At 43.3% G+C, this 17060-nt stretch overlaps 1 protein-coding gene across 13 annotated transcripts in view; it reads left to right on the top strand.

Annotated features, from left to right (window-relative positions):
* PCDH15 (protocadherin related 15) overlaps positions 1 to 17060 on the top strand; it is an 862106-nt gene that overhangs the window by 400795 nt on the left and 444251 nt on the right. For 11 of the 13 annotated variants that reach the window (XR_006165419.1, XM_042793412.1, XM_042793377.1 and 8 more), the window contains exon 1: positions 10078 to 10255. The exons of the other annotated variants lie outside the window; for them this stretch is intronic. The gene's annotated coding sequence lies outside the window, so the exon portion shown is untranslated. Of the gene's footprint in view, positions 1 to 10077; positions 10256 to 17060 lie in introns of those variants that run through there. 13 annotated transcript variants of the gene reach the window in all.

Raw genomic sequence — 17060 nt, 5'->3', positions numbered from 1 at the left:
GAACAAGCCTTCATCTAGAAGAGTCAAGGATTCAGGAGGGCAAATACTCCTTTGAATTTCAGGAAAATCTTCATTTTGTGTTGAAGAACAAAAAAATGATCTAAATTTTCTGCCTCTGACCATTTTTCATGGAGTTTCAAGACCTTCTATTTAGAGGAACAGTGCTCAGCATTCCTTGGAGAGCAGTTGCATAAGGACACCACAAAAGGAGAGGGGAGGGATTTGTGACTGTAGGTTTGTTACTGACAACAAGTAACCGCATGATCATTGTGTTAATCGGGGCAAATACACATGGCATTGGTGGTAGGTGGTCTGGGAACTAATTCACAGTCAGAGATTGGTGGCCTTAGTTCACCTCCTCTGATACTTTGGGTGCAGATAGCAATAATGAATGGGTAATTGTCCTGGTTTGAGTGAGTGGTGGGGTTTTTGGTAGCAGGGGAGGGGGCTATAGGGGCGGCTCCCTGTGAGAAGGTTCTCGAAGCTCCCCCAGCTCCACCTCTGCACCAAAACTGAGCCCATCAGCTGCGCCTCTGCGATAACGTATTTAAGAAGGGACGTGGTGAGGAGCAGTGGGACTGGTGAGGAGGAGTTGCTGCAGCTGCGCGAACACCAAGGTCAGTGGAGGAACGGAGGAAGAAAGGAGGGGGGAGGTGTGCTGGAGCAGAGACTCCCCTGTATCCTGTGGTGAGACGGCAGGGCAGACCCCCCCTGCCACCCATGGAGATCTACGGTGGAGCAGACACTGATTTATGGCCTGTGCTTTTTGCCTGGATGGTCAAGGTGCTGTGCCCAAAGAAGGCCGGGGTCTCATAGGAAAAGGCAGCCCCGCTGCTGTAATTCAGCGCTGGGAGGATTTCAGCATGTGGGGGTGTCCCACGCCGGAGCAGCTCGGGAAGGGCTGCAGCTGTGGGAGGGAATCCAGTCGGAGGAAGTTGGTGACCCACGACGGAGCAGTGTGGGGAACGCTGCGGCCCATGGGAGGGACTCACGTCTTAGAAAGTTTGTGGAGGACTGTCTGCTGTGAGAGGGGGACCACGATGGAGCAGGAGGAACAAGTTTCGGAGACTCCCCTCACCGAAGATGAAGGAAGTGGCAGCACTGACTGCACCCCCCATTCCCTGCCCCTGCGCCACTGGGGGAGGAGGTAGAGATATCGGGAGCAGAGCTGAGCCCAGGAAGAAGGGAGGGGTGGGGGGAAGGTGTTCTCAAGATGTGGCAATGCTTCTCACTGTCCTACTCTGTTACGTGTTGTTAGTGTCTGTAATAAATGTATGTTCTTTTTTTTCTTCCCCTAACACATCTGCCTCTTGCTCGTGCCCATAAAGGGTGATTTTTTTCCCCATCGCAGTCCAATCTCCAACCCCAAGCCTGGCTCATATGTCCCTTCTTATTGCCAGAAGGGAAGGGAGAGAGAGTGTGTTTTTTCTCTAGAAAGATGATTTAGAAAGAAACAAAACACTCTAGCAGTAGCGTTTAGGACCTGGGCGACTCTAAGGATCTCCTTCTCTAATGTGTGGGAATTAGCCCAGACTCACAAGGAACTAGCATGCAGTTGATTGAGAGTCCTCAGTTAACTTGGAGGTATGTGGTATATAGAACTATGAGAATAAAGCGGTTTTTGTTTGAAGTGGAATTCAAATGACAATCCAACCACAAGTGTCAGTGCTGGAACAGAGGTTGCCATTGTGTCCTGGGGAAAATCAATGCAGGTTGGATAGCAAAAAGTACTACTTTTTTTTTTTTTTTTTTTTGGTAAATCTTCAGTATGTAGTAACTACTGATCAAGGTCTGTGTGGTGAACTGTGAAAACAAGAATAATATAAACCATTGTGTAGTAGTTTACTAAAAGTAAATGCACTGGATACTTTACTGTACATAGAGTATGCTATGCTGTAGTGCTCTCTGATGCTCAAGCAGGGCTTTAAAGCAGCGTTTTCAAAGAGAGACTTCTACCTTTCAAAAAATTTAGTTGTGGTAAACTATTAGAGAATAACCATGTGAGGAATACATTTTCAGGTAGTGAAAAGCATTGAGTGTGGCAGTTGGAAACTGAGCAAAGGATGGGAGAAGGTACCAGAAACCAGAAACAAATATGCCAAAAAGTCCTAGTGAAATTTTTGGTTTATTGCTGGAGCAATTAGGGAAATCTCCCAGACAGAATTATGGTTTTTAAAAAATTGATAGTTGAGGAGATGTCAGATCTCTCATAAGAACTAATATTTGGATATAAAATACTCATTTCTTCCACAGGGCAGTTCATTTTGTGTGGTGCATTTTTCTGTCCTTTTATTGCTGGAGGATGAGCAAATCATTTAAGTATTTTTTGTTTGTTTCCCCTGCTCCTGCTTTCAGCTCACCTAGTGAGAAGGAATCAGAACGCAACTCCAATCAAGTTGGGTTTAAGTGGGACAGGAGTAAAACAGTCTTCATCTGTAGCTCAGCCGCTTACCTCCTCATTGCCGTAGTAGTGAGTGGAGGTCAGGCCACCACTCGGACATGGTGGTTGTGAAGCTGTAGGTTTCACGCTTTGGTGAACAGTTGTTCACGGAAGAAAACTGTTTTCAAAGCTGATATTTTTTTGCCTGCTTGTTGACAGTAACTGAAGGGCATAGGCATGTGAACTGCAGAGATACTTCTAGGACAAGACCATGGCATTTGGAGGTCACAGTGGGTTGTCACTATTGTGTTACCAAAGAGAGCTCTTCAGACACACCTCTGGCAGCCATTATATTCAGAGAGAGAATTATAATTCCTATTTATTGGCTGACTGTAGCTTTAGTAGTTTGGCACTGTCTTGTGCTTGATGTGCTTGTTTGGTTTTCCAAATTTGGGTAGGCTTCAAATGGTCAAAAGGGGTGCTTCTAAGCTTTGAGAGCTGCTAAACTCTTACACCACCAAGTAAAATGTACACACGTACTAGGCACTTTGTAATATATGTATGTGTGTGTGTATATATATATATATGCATAATTTTATATTTGTATTTATATACATGTATGTGTAGAGATACGTATTTGCTACGTGCCTCTGCCCCTTTCAAATATTAAGTGAATTTTAACCCATCTGCATCTTCTGGGCTCCCTGGATCCTAACCGGAACCTCGCGTGAGATAGTGAGCCTCTCTAGGATGTGCTGGCCCTAAAAGCTCGGAGCTGTGGCTAGGATGACACCATGCCTGATTTTATGAACCTTGCACCCGGGCAGCTGCCGTTAGCCTCTGCACTGCCCTGGGCAGCCTGCTAGGCTCCGGAGTCCCTTCACTGTGCTCTGCAAACATGACACCAGATGCCACAACACAGTGACCCCGGAGAAGGAGGAGCATACCAGGGCAGCATCCTCTGAGTCAGGGCTGAGGGAGGGGGAGCTTTGTGCCCACCCACTGGACTGCTGCTTTAGGGATAGATTTTTATCCTCTTTCTTCCAAGGGTTAAGCAGAGCTCATATTTTCTCTTTAAAACATGCCAGTGGAAGGGGATTCTGTCCCAGGACTTTCTCTGCATTTTGCATTAAACAGCCTGATCACCAGGCTACAGAGGAGTTACCTCCTAATCTGGCTTTACAGCCCACTAAAACCTGCTTTGCTAGCAGGGATTCAGCAGCAGAGGTGAGGAGCGTCTCTGCCAGAATTGTTACTATCCTGGTGCCTAGAGCGTTTTCCTGCAAAACAGAAGTGGTATTGTCTTGTTTTTTTTTCTGGTCTTGAAGGACTTGAGTTTGGTTTCATTTCCTGTGTGGAGGATGATAGCCACCTCCATGCCTTCTCTGGCTGAGTTTTTATAGAAACCTGTAGTAATAATTTTGCGAAGGGTGTGGGATGTGAGAGTGAGGTCATAGGATATGATGTGTAGGGAAGCCTATACAGCTGGGCTCTTAGTCTCTGGATTTCACTTGGCTTAAGGTGGAAAATGTTATGTTTCTCAGCCTTGGTGGGGCTAAAACAGTTCTGAGTCTTCACAGAGATGGAGCTTGAGACAGCTGGGAAATGTGAAGGTCAAAATGCAGCACCAGCTGTGGTCTCCCAGCAGCACAGAGTTACGATGTGAAGGAGGGGCATTTCAAGTCTGTGGGTTTGGTTTAGGCACTAACAGTTCCACATATTTCCCTGAAATCTTGTCTCAATTCAGCACTGCCAGCCTGGCCACATTCTACTGTGTTGCACTGGGGGCTCTTCCTTCTGCTCCCCCAGCGAGCCTCGCAGCGGTGAAGAATCAGGGTCTCGTCCATACCAGGCTGTGAGCACGTGTACGCTGGCCGAGTCCCGGTCTGTGCAAAGCCCCCGCGTGTGTTCACAGAGTCCTTTTCCTGGCAGTTTTGTGCAGGTATTCTGAGGACCTGCACCAAAACGGCTCCTCACACATCAAGCATGATTTCCTTGGCAGGACAAGGTGGGGTTGTGCCCAAAATGTTGCCTTTACAGTAAGAATTCCAGGTTACATCATCATTAGCTGTGCTGGACTTTAGATGAGAAGTTACTGTGCTGGTTCCATCTACTTAAACCTCCTTGTTCTTTAAATAGGTGTCCTTGGCCAGCTTTTCTCACTCCGTTAATCCTAGCACAGATGAACCGGCATGAATATAAATGTTTATGGCAGTCTTCACAGCTGCATACGGAATATATCTGATTGTTTGCATATAGTCAGTGCTGTGGCTTTGTAATTTGATGCTCTATAAAGAGTTTTAGATAATCTTTCTGAAAGGAGCTGTGTAAATGCAGATACAATTAGCTTTATGATTTTCTTTTTTTTTTTTTTTTTTTTTTGGAAACATATCTTTTAATAAAGCACTGGAGCACAGAATAACGATTTCCTGTGATTTTCATTCACATAATATTTATAGTGCTACAGAACAAATGAGCCGTTGAAAAGGGAGAAAAATTAATACTATGAATGAACTTGCCTTGAGACGAATTTGTGATAAAATTATAAATCTAACAAACTTCAGTAAACCAATTGCTGCTCCTCCTGGATTTGTCAATATGAAAGCTCAATGGGATTTGATATAATCCCTCCCTGTGAACAGATGGGCAGATTGCAGGTCTCTGCAGAACACGTTCCAGCCTTCCCAGTTCCTTCCACAGTTGGCTGCGGTCGTGTTTCTTTACACCTTGCCTCTCGGTGACAAAAACACTGAAAAAAGTATGAGCAGAATCACTTAGGATGTTTGTGATGTGCCTCTGTGCAAATTGTGGTTAGTTTTCTTTTTACCATCTAGTACTTCAAATCTCTTCACATGCAAGAAGGATGGCCTTTTTTGAATGCCTGGTGGCACATTAAAATGGGCCTGCTAGTTTTACTGTAGTTAAGAGGTGGTCAGCATTTTATTATAGACTCCTGTTTGCAGGGAATTACAGGACAGCCAATTTTTTTACTCTGGGTTCAAACCAACTAAATTGAAAATAAAAGAACTAAGCCAGGAGCAATTTTTAATTCTCCTTCCTCCCTGAAATCAGTTTGATCAGAGTTGTTGAGTTGCCATCTGCATTTTCTGCCTTCTAGAGCAGCAGACTTTCTGCTTTTCAGGAAGATAGTAAAAATGTTGCATTGGGTCATAGATAAAATGATTCTGTACTTTGTCTAGTGTAATTCCAACAGCCGCCTTATGCTGCTTACACTGATCCTTATGTTGCAAAACATTACAGTGGAAAGCTGCAAGTAGTTTCGTTTGCCTCAGCTAAACTACACAAAATCTTAAAATCATGAATATTTTTAACTGTTTGGAACAGTTATGGTCTTGCTTTTAACTGGAAATATGTATGTTGGTAACTTTAAGACTTCATCCAACATTTGTTTTCTAAGTAGTAGCTACTGTTTCTCAACTATATTTAGCAATTACTCAACAATGAAAGAACTGGTCGCCTGCTTATATGAGTATGTAACTTGGAGGAAAAACTTGGAATGATAGCAAATTTGTTGGCAGGGACCATGGGAGGTCTGTGGTACACCCTCCTGCTCAGAGCAGGGCCTGCTCTGGGGTCAGACCAGGCTCTTGAGGGCTTTGTCCGGTTTGAAAACCTGTGTGTTGAATCTGTGTGTGTGTGGCGGGGTTTTGCTACTGGGGAGGGTGCTACAGCGGTGGCCCCTGGAGAAGCTTCTGGAAGCTCTCCTGGCTCCAAGTTGGACCTGCTTGTGGCCAAGGCTGAGCCAATTAGCAAGGGTGCTTGTTTCTCTGTGATAACATATTTAAGAATGGGAACCTGGGAGGAGGAGTGGGAGTTGTGAAGGAGACACCTCTGCAAACACCGAGGTCAGCTGAAGAAAGGAGGAGTGAGGGGAAATACCTCTGCAAACACTGAGATGCCCCCCTGCAGCCTGTGGAGGTCCATGATGGAGCAGATGCCACCTGCAGCCCACGGAGGAGCCCACGGTGGAGCAGATGCCACCTGCAGCCTGTGGAGGAGCCCACGGTGGAGCAGATGCTGCCTGCAGCCCCTGGAGGAGCCCACGGTGGAGCAGGGGGCTGTGCCCGAAGAAGGCCGGGACTCTGAGGGCAGCTCGTGCTGGAGCAGCCTGTTGCTGGGAGGGCTGCAGCCCACAGAGGGACCCGTCCTGGAGCTGTCTGGGAAGAGCTGCAGCCCGTGGGATGGACTCACATAGGAGAAAGGGCTGTCTCCTGTGAGAGGGACCCCACCTTGGAGCTGGGGAAGAGTATGAGGAGTCCTCCCCGCAAGGAGGAAGGAGCAGTGGGACTGACCGCAACCCCCATCCCCTGCCCCCCTGCACTGCTGGCAGGGTGGAGGGAGAGAAATCAGGAGCAAAGCTGATCATGGGAAGAAGGGAGGGATAGGGGAAATGTGGTTGTAAGATACGGGTTGTATTTCTCACTGTCCTACTCTGGTAAATCAGTGGTGGTGATGTTCAACTTAAATTGATGTTCTTTTTCTTCTCCAATCAAGTCTGTCTTTTGCCCGTGACCATAATGGGTGAGTCACCCCTCCCTGTCCTTGTCTCTATCCCTGAGCCTTTTGTTGTTTATTCTCTTCCCCATCCCTGACGGGAAGGGGGAATCTGAGCAGCTGCATGGTGCTCAGGTGCCCTTTGGGCTCAAACCATGACAGCCTCACTGGCAACCTGCTGCACCGCTTTCCTCTGCTCTTGGGGGAAGGTTATTCCCCATATCCTTATGTCATTGTTTCAGCTTATGCCTGTTGTCTCTCCTCCTGCCACACCTGAGCCCCATCATTCAACCAGTTTTTTAGTTCACCCATTTAAATTGTGCCATCCTCACTTGGATACAAAAACGAGGTGGAAGACAGTGCTGAAAGTCTTAGGAAAGTCAAGAGAAAGGACAGCTACTGTCCCCTCATCCACTTTTTATCACTTTACTATTTCTGTTATTTTATCACTGTTAAGTTGGTCAGGCATGATTTAGCTTCGGTAAATCCAGGCTGACTGAGCCCAATCACCTTCTTCTCCTTTGTATGCCCAGAAATGTGTTTTGGGAGGACAGGCTCCATAATTTCCAATGATCTCCATGTCATATAAAGTGTTTAAAATAGCTGGAAGATGAGAAGTAACTTTATACAAGTATATATTTTAAAAGGCTCAGCTGAAGAGCCTGTTGTATCCACATAAAACTGTGAGGAGAGTCAGAGCCGTGCAGTAAGTCAGAAGGTCTGTCTGTCTGGGGCAGTGGTGGTTGAAGGTGCGTTCCTAGGAGAGGTACACCCTCCTGGACGGGGTGGGTGAGGATAGGGTCAGCGAAGGACAAGCAAGGCTTTAGTGGGACCTTAGCTCCAGCTTTTTACAAAAGCAGAATTTATTTCCCAGACTCCTTATCCCCAAACGCAGAAGAATACACCTCTGAGTCTGGCAATATTGTATTTTTATCTTCTCCATGCTGCACTATAACTGTGTAAATACATTTCAAGAAGACTTCGGCATGCTCATCAGTTGATTGCAGGGAAAACCCTCTGCGAAATGATGACCTTGTATATGTTTTGGACGTATTCATTGGTGAAATACAGGATCCTCACAGAAGGTAAAGAAATTAATGAGCACCTTTCAAGTCAGTCATCATTCTTTTTGTCAGATTTTCACACTTCCAAAATAACTTCCTTATGCGAAGCACTCAAGTATTGTAGACCATAAGGTGAATTAGTTGCTTCTGATAACGTTCTGAGAAAATGTGAAAGTAAGAACAATACTATTCTTGTGGTGTATAAAATATTTAATAGACATGTCTGTGATGAAGCAAGAAGTCCTTTCTCTCACTCTGTGGCAGTTCCTCTTCTTGCCTGTAGGAAGGCTTTTGTTGTTGGGGAAAGAAAAATTCTGGCTCAAAGATCCTGTACTGTTGATTTAATGGGAACTTGTCTTGATGTTTCGAGAACACGTGAGCACTGGATACTGTTACAGAAGTATATGTTTGTGGCTTATGCTATGGACAGGTGTGTGTCACAGGAAAGCTCAAGCTTACTAAGAGATGGTAGAACAAACTCAATGCACACATCTACTCTGGGAAAGAGTGATTACCCTGCTTTTTACTGTATATACACATCAGGTTTCGGTTGGTTGGTTTTTGTTTTTTTGTTGTGGGGGGCTTTTTGTGTTTGTTTGGTTTTTTTTTTTTTTTTTTTTTTGGGGGGGTGGTTGTTTGTTTTGTTTTGTTTGGTTTCTTTTTTTTTTTTTTTTTTTTAAGTTTCGATGTTCTGGTATCAATAATACTCTTGGTCTCATAGGACAACAAAAATGCTCATTCTGATTAATCTCAATTATAGTTCTGTGAGTTTCTTTTGAGGGAAATTAAGATTTGAACTCTTATTGCTACGTAGGGCTTGTGTATGGGAACCAGTGTCATTAGACAGTTTTGCAATAATTCTGTATATTTTATTTTAAAAGAGCTGATGAGCAAGTTTAGTCCTAGTACAAGTTTTCAAGTAACTGATGTGCTATGGTATTATTTCACACAGGTTATTTCACCATATAAATCTTTTGTCATGAGCTTGTACTTAGTCTCACCCTGTACCCTGACAAAAAATACTCTTATTTTGAAAAAATTGCACTTTTTTTGTAAGAGGGACAACAATACAGTAGGAAATGGGCCCAGAACCTCTGAAGTTATTTTGCTTTGTCCACAAAAGCCTTTTAGAAGGTAACAGCCAGCTTTTATTTCCAGGCTAGTCATATTTAACTGGTGCCCATCCCTTGCCGAGAAGGTCCGAAGCACCATCACAGCATTCTCTCCATTTCACAGCAAGTTCTGTAAGTGCACTTCTCTGGCTTCTGCTGGAACTTGCAGCCACAGACGTTACTGTTTAAAGCTAAGCCCAAATTCAGGCAGGTTTACAGATGTAGGCTCTGGGGAGGGTTGGTGCTCGGTGTGAAAACCCACCTGTTCTTATTAATGATTCAACTTTTAATAAACTTGATTAGATTCCTGTGCAGTCTCATATGATTTGCATTGTGAGTCTGTGCAGGCTTTTTTGCAAGTGGGAGTTTCAGTGAATGCTGTTTGAATTTAATGAAGATAAATGAAAGGCTGAAGTATTTTTCAAAAGATGGTGCCGTCTTACATTTTAGCCAATCGCATCGGGCACCGTTATTTCGGGCAATGTAGACTTAAGTAGCAGCGTGGCTGTGTTGAGAAGGGCTTCAAAGAGATTACTCCTGTCCTGTCAAATGAGCTCATAAACAAGCGTGAAGATGCTGAGCCGAGGGGAAGAGCCAGCACGGAGCTGTGGGGGAGGCTGACGGGGCGGGCGGGCGGCAAGCCCCTCACACCAGCTGTCCCTGGGGACCGGCTGCAGCCGGGGAGGGGGGCGGTGGCCCCCGCATCCCTGCCCGGCAGTCCCCGCATCCCCCAGCGGGCCCCGCATCCCCCGGCGGTCCCCGCATCCCCCGGCGGGCCCCGCATCCCCCGGCAGTCCCCGCATCCCTGCCCGGAGGTCCCCGCATCCCCCGGCAGTCCCCGCATCCCTGCCCGGCGGTCCCCGCATCCCTGCCCGGCGGTCCCTCGCTCCCTCGCTCCCTCGCTCCCTCCCTCCCTCGCTCCCTCGCTCCCTCGCTCCCTCCCTCCCTCCCTCCCTCCCTCCCTCCCTCCCTCCCTCCCTCCCTCCCTCCCTCCCTCCCTCCCTCCCTCCCTCCCTCCCTCCCTCCCTCCCTCCTTCCCTGCCCGGCGGTGCCGGGGAGCTGCAGGCAGAGGGCAGGCAGGGCCCTCCCGGAGCCCGCCGCCGGCCGTTCGGGCAACCGAAGCGCTTGGGATGCGGAGGAGAAGGTGGAGAACGATTGTGGGTGTCTTGGTCTGAGATGCGAAGGTATTTATTTACTTATTTATTTTCTCGTCAGTACTGCTCCTCCGGTTCTTTCTCTGCCAGATGCGTGCGTCGCACGGGAATCGCTGCCGCTCTGGGTTTTAGCAGGTTTCTTGTGGAAGCTGAGACTGGTGAGCTGCTGTTACTCTGTGTACAGACCTGCTGGGGAAAATTGCTGCATAACCCCAAACAACAAACTTTGAACTACGAGGTCAGGCTGGATTTTCTTCTTGCTTTTCTTTCCCTAGGAATTAAGTCAAGGTAAAATTGCCTCCCAGAACTAATAGTTTATTCACCTGTTTAGAAAAATCTGGCACCATGAACCCCTCATTCCATTAGAATTAGAGCGGGGGGAGCCAGTAAAAAAAAAAATAGCTGTTTTTCTATTTAGGCAGAATGTGCTTTGTGAAACTGAAGTCAGTGTCTTTCCTATCAGTGTGGTTTCCCTGCAGTGAAATAGAAAAGATCTTAACACTTGCTTTTCAATTATTTGTGCTGGAAATTAATGTTTGTTGGGAAGTATAGCTTCCACAACTGTACCCTTCCTTGGAGGAATTTATTTTCAGAGAATTGCTCGTAACAGGCTAACATGCCAAGCAGCACTTTAGCTAATTTTTGCAGTTTTTAGAGTTGAGGCTTAGTAAACTTATGAGCTTGTACATGGCTAATTTGTTGATATGCGTCTAAACTTGGTGCAGTAGCAACTGCTCTGTTAGTACTTTCTGTTAGCCTCTCTCTCCTTCATCCCCTTTTCCTTACACCACAGTTAACCTTCAATTTTAAAAGAAGTCAACTTTTTTTTTTTTTTTTTGGTTATACTTTGAATATCCTTAATATTTAACTCTTCTTACTGGATAGCAGGGTTTTTTTTTATCAATTCCTTGTGTGTTACTTTGGCTGCTTGGTATTATTTTAGTAGTTACTGTTGTTGGATTTCTACATTTTCTTTGCCCAACATTCATTGAAACACTATCAATGTATAGACATTGCTTTAAGTAAGAAAAAAGAGGTACATTGTAGTGATTACTGAATTCCATTTAATATGGAGATGTATAAACAAGTTTATTATACTTCACATATGAATTGAAGACAAAAGGGATATGTGTGTGTGTGTATATACGTATACACAAGAAGGAAGCCTATATTTGAAGTGCTATATTGTTACAAGAGGATAACAGGTTCCCATGTAAGGTTAACTCTAGGTCCACGTTTCATTACTTCTAATAAAGTGAGCTGATTGGTGGAGCTGGTAAGCTAATAGTATAGGAGATATCATAAATAATTAATGGTATTAATATTAATGCATTGTGGACTTTTACAGGACTGAGTCTTGCTTTAGAGAGTTTGAGACTTTGTGTATGAATTCTCAGTTACTCTTATCTGAATGTAACTATTGCTTTTGGTTTTCTTTTCCTGGGGAGGCTGAAGAATGGTTAGCCAGGGGTTATTTGATGCATTTTATCTGTCGGTGTTAGTACTCAGGTTTCAGGAACCTAATCCCCATGGCTTTGCAGTTACAACCCTATGAAATAAGAGTGCAATTTAATGAGAGGACGGCTCCGCTTAACGATGAAGTGCTCCTCTCTCAGCAGCTGTACTGAGCTGCTGAAGCAAGAAAGTTAGCCCCCATTGCTCTGCTTCACACCTTACCCTTGGAGAGTGAATATGCAGACTGTAAAGAAGTTTCGGGCTGGATATCTTCTTTATGGTTTTCTACTTGTGCTAAATCACTGTTTGGAATAATTGTATTGTCACCTTGTGTCATATTTGCTCAGGTGTAATAGCTTTGCCAGAAAGGCAGTCGCCTGTAAAATTGTGGTGCAAAGTTTTTAATGTTCTTTGTAAAGGTGGAGAGGGTTGTTAGATGCATTTTTTTTTTCTTAAAAAAAAAAAAAAAATATATATATATATATATATATATTCTATTTTGTTTGGGGTTTTTTGGTTGTTTTTTCATTTTTTTTTGTATGAGCTTGCTGATTTACTGGTGTATGGGACTCTGATGATAACATCTTTTTTATGAATAGTAGACAGGTTTTTATGCTGAAGAAACATTTGCTCACAAATACTTTCAAATAACATGAAATGAATGAAATTTAAGATGTTAAGATTAAAAAATAAAATTAAGTGGCCATGCTGGGTTCTGGTCTTTACTTGCTGTACATCTAAACTGTTGCAAGGGTTAGAGGTATAAAGTAAGAATTGATTCCTTGTGTGCTGCAGGCCTTGGTTTGAGATGTCCAGTTCAACAAAAGAAACTTCATTTCTGCTTTTAAAATTGTGTGTGTTATTAATTTTTTGCATATGAATGTCCATTATCCACAAGCACCATCTTTAAAAAAAAGAAAATAAAAAAGCCAATTTTCACAAAGAGTGGACTTATGAAGGACATCTGTGTAGTTTAATATTAATACTGAACTCTCAGGGCTGAGATGTGCTAGCGCTGACATTTGTAGACAGTTTTAGCACCATTTGCTAGAAGTTCATAATTTTAAATGTGTATTAGGAGCTTCAGATTGGAAAAGACCATCTGTATCTCCAACTGTGGTTCTTGCCTACTGCAGCCTTAATACCATACAGTCACAGGAGTACTTACTGAGCCCCATCTGAAAACAAGGGTATGGCTGGGTTTTTTTGTTCTTCTGTCACTGGTGCTTCCTTGGAAATCTGGAGCTCCTGACACTCAGATCCTTCCCCTGATTTCCAGAGTAAATCCAGTCATTTTTTTCCAGTTTCTTTGCTGTCTTTTTTGAGTACCTTTTTTATCTGAAATTCATCCTTTACCAGGGCAATCAAAATGGTGTGTGGCATTCATTTTTATACACTACTAGTCTTTTGTTCAGGGGTACCATTGCTTTCTTGTGCCTGTTGGAAATATGTCCATCCCGGAACCAAGTATCACATTTGCCTTTTTGCACCTGGATCACATTTATGGTTTATAATTATGTTGTAATTAAAGAAAATTCCCTGGTCTTCCTCCTTTGCAGTTTTCACTGGGAAGTGCACAGCATACCAGGAAATGTCTTGTACTCCCTGAGTGCAGGACCTTGAGGTGTGCCTTCCTGAATTTGTCCTGTTTCTGTTACTTCAGTTCTTCAGATCATCTAGTTATTTCTGTGTAATATCTATGTATTCTTTTCCAATATCTGTATCCCCGCTGTATTATGTGCTATCAACCTCTTCTGAATACTATTGACAGAGTTATTGGTTGAAATGTTTAATAAGATCAGTTCCAAGACTGATTTTTAAGACCCTCTAATAATCACTTAAGTTTTCAGGACTTCTGATGTTGTCTCCCCTTGAACCAGATGCTTACCTACCTCTAAATTCCTCTGCTAGTTGCAGCTTAACTAACAGTTTCCCATGTGACACTGCTGAATACTCTTCTAAAATCCAGATTAATGAGATCTACGGAATTTGGAGAGTGTTATCTGATGAAGTAATCTCTTAGGTTAGTCTGTCACAAGCTACCTTCTGTTAAGCCCATAATAAATTTGTTCACATTTTCCAGTGCTTTCATGTCTTTAGAAGGAGATTTGAAGGGAAGCACACTTGGTCTCTGTGCCACTGAAGTAAGTTTTACAGGCTTGTAGAAAATTCTTCTCTTTTTCTTTAACCGTGAATAATTTATTTTCTACTCTTTAATTGTATGCAGTATCCTAGTTAAAAGAAACGTCTTAGTGATGTTCAATTTTGTATGCTGTTTATTTCAAAACTCTGGGTTTGACTGTTTCATGGCCCCTGGAGTTTTTATTTCACTTTATAATTTCCTCTTTTGTATGCCTTTTTTTTTTTTTTTTTTTTCATTCACCATTCACCCCTTTCCTCTCATAGAATACATTAATGAGCTTACTTAAATTACGGTCAAAAATTTCCTTCAGTACTTAGATTATCCTTCCCAAAATACCCTTCTTGCCACACAGGAACCCAAGTTGTTCTTTCCCTGTTCCTTCCCTATTTAGAGCATCCAACAAGCTCTATAAAACTATAAAACCTAGAAAATACTGTGTTTGGACTTTGAGAACTGCGTGGGATTCTGTTATACCAATTCTCACTATTTTTTCTTTTCTCGATCTCTTTGTTGTGTCTGGTTTTAGGCTTTTTAAAAACCTGTATGTTTTCATTAAGAGCCTTCTAATGCTAGAGAGAGCTAACTGTTAGGTCATTCATACAGAATAAAATGGCAAGTCTTTCTTCTTGAAAGTCTTTCTCTTGTTCTTCCTTCCTTGGAATACTGATACCTGGGATATGAAGATTTCTAGGTCTTCATATTCAAATAGCTGAGCTCCTCGATTCAGTTGATTTTTCTAGTTAGTTCCCTTAATTTCTTTTGTCAAAACAAATGCTGATAACTCTTAATTAAAAAATCTGCTTTCTTTTGTTCTTCTGTGTTGTTTAATCAGCTTATTACCATTCAAATCCAGTTTATTTTCTGAGTGAACTCTCGAAATCGAGTGTGAATTAACCTTCTCTCATATAGATACAAAGGTTATCCACTGAATCAATCATGTATGAGAGTATACAAATGACACTGCTATTAGTATTCTTTGCTTTTTGTATCAGGAAAATTAAATCCTCCAATAGTGGCACAGTTTTTATACAGTTCTCACTTCTCTTAACAACAATAGAGCAATCTATGTGTTGCTTCAAGGTTTACGGTACTACAGCAGTCAAATGCAATTTGACTGGATCAGCTTTTCCCAGAGTAATTTTGATCGAAACCAGTATTGAAGTTTAACATATGGTGCTCTTCTGGCTTTATATCTCTGTCTCCTTTGGAGAATATCTTCTCTGCTCATGTCCGGAGAAATAATAAGATTGAGTTAGCTGGTTGCACCAATGTCTTGTCACCCAGGTTCCTGGCATTTGTATGCAGACAGTTATTTTCTACTAGCTGCTCTTTGCACCCCAAGAGAACCAACTACAGTTAATGGAAGAACTCTGCCCCAAATTAGGCCAGACATGGTAACAGCATCAGTCTTTCAACCCTGTCATAAACTATGGCTACCGCACTTTGTTATAATAAGCTGAATAGTCAGAGTGGTTATTTCATTGAGAGACCACAATGGATGTAGAAGTTGTTAGCTTTGTCCTGACAAAGCAGAGGCATTCCTTGTAAGGCATTCCTTCAAATGTCACCAGTGCTGTTTTCTGTTCCATCTGTAGAGAAGATATTTAAGACCTTCTTTTCTCCAGCATAGGGTGATCACAAACTGGGTATACATCATACTGTTTCACAGCTACAACACGGTGATGCTAGAAAGCCAGCAGACATATTCAAACCCAAAGCTTGTCCTTTGCAATAATTCAGAACCTGATGTGAAGTCCACTGAAGATGGTATTTCTAAGGTCCAAATCTTTGCTTTAGTGCTTCCGGGTGACACAGCTTTACACGTGCACTACTGTTGTGCTCGTAGCTAATTGAGTGCGAGCTCACTCTCTCCCTCTCGCTCTCCAGACACATATGTAATGTGTATGTACATATACATATGTACTACTGTCCCATCTTCAGGTATTCAGGGTATGTGCTTCAGCAGCCGGTATATCTTTGCTCCAGTCCTTCTTTCGGTGGTGTCCCGTTTGTTTTAATGTAAGTTCCACTTTACTGAGTAGACCTTCTCTTTCACTGAGCAGTAGCAATCAGCTAAATTGGTCTGTAGGTTGTGTACATTCCCTGAATCCCAGCCATGGGATTTCTGTCTTCTGGTAGAAGAGTTTGGCAGGGGGGAAGTTTCAGGCAGAGGGGTTTTACTACGCTTCTGGTGTCATTGCAAAGTGCTTCCATGGTTTTAAGCTGTGAAGATGCATGCTGGATCTGCTGGTCCTGGGAAAGTGGACTCTGATTACAAGTTAGCAGACGGTAAAAATTGGAGAAGTCACTGTACTCCCACTTTGAGAACAGTCATAATCACAGCTCTCACAGACCGAGGAACAGCCAAATAAAACAGCTGCTGTTTGACACAATAGGTCAGAAGCTGATGATGGGCTATAGAGCTGTTCTTGGTCCATAAATTTATGTCCTTGGTTCATAAATAACCGACACTTGATTTTAATTTGGTGATGTACTTTCATACTGTATCCTTCCTTTAGCAGTTTTGTAATGACTTTCCAGCACAGTTGATGCTTTGGGGACTCCTGCTCAACCTACTGATCATTTGCTTTAGAAATACTGTGTATTGGGAATAACTCTATATTAACCACCACTTCTGTGTCTCAAGTTCAGTTTTCTGCATGCTTAGCTGCATCCTGAGCAGGGAGTGTAGTGCTGCACCTCTGAAATCACTGTTAAGCAAATAGGCTCACTACATCATGCTGGCTTAGATTCCTTGTAAATCAGTTAAAAAACTCTCCAGGGCTGTTCTTGCTGAGTAGATAGCATGTTGGATAGCTTACTGTTCCTGGTCTACAGTCACAAAAATAGGTGAATTATGGTACACCTGACCTACTTCTGAAGTCATGAACCTCGTAGGAAATGAGCTAGACAAAATCCTCTCTCTGTTTCCATTCTTTTGAACCAAATATGCAGTGAAGTGGTCACCAAGCTGTTGCTTGTGGTGGAGCTGATTCATCCTGAGGTGGGCCAGGAGTATAGCTACTAGATACCCTGTGCAACGTTGAATTGATTCATCCTTGTCAGGGCAGCTGTGGATGGATGTAGAAGTTTTGTTTGTCCTGAGCAAAATGTAAGAGCTGCAACTTGCCAAACGATGAATGTTGTGAGGCCTTGACAGGTGAGATGCTCTGTATAGCATACTTCACAGCAAACTAATGTGTCGGGGGGTATGAGAAAGATGGTATGCTGATGGCA

This window comes from Tyto alba, unplaced genomic scaffold (assembly GCF_018691265.1).
Source record: "Tyto alba isolate M040663 unplaced genomic scaffold, T.alba_DEE_v4.0 Super-Scaffold_1, whole genome shotgun sequence".
NCBI classification, from domain to species: Eukaryota; Metazoa; Chordata; class Aves; order Strigiformes; family Tytonidae; genus Tyto; species Tyto alba.
Note: the sequence above shows the minus strand (reverse complement) of the source record. Positions and strands in the feature narration are given on the sequence as shown.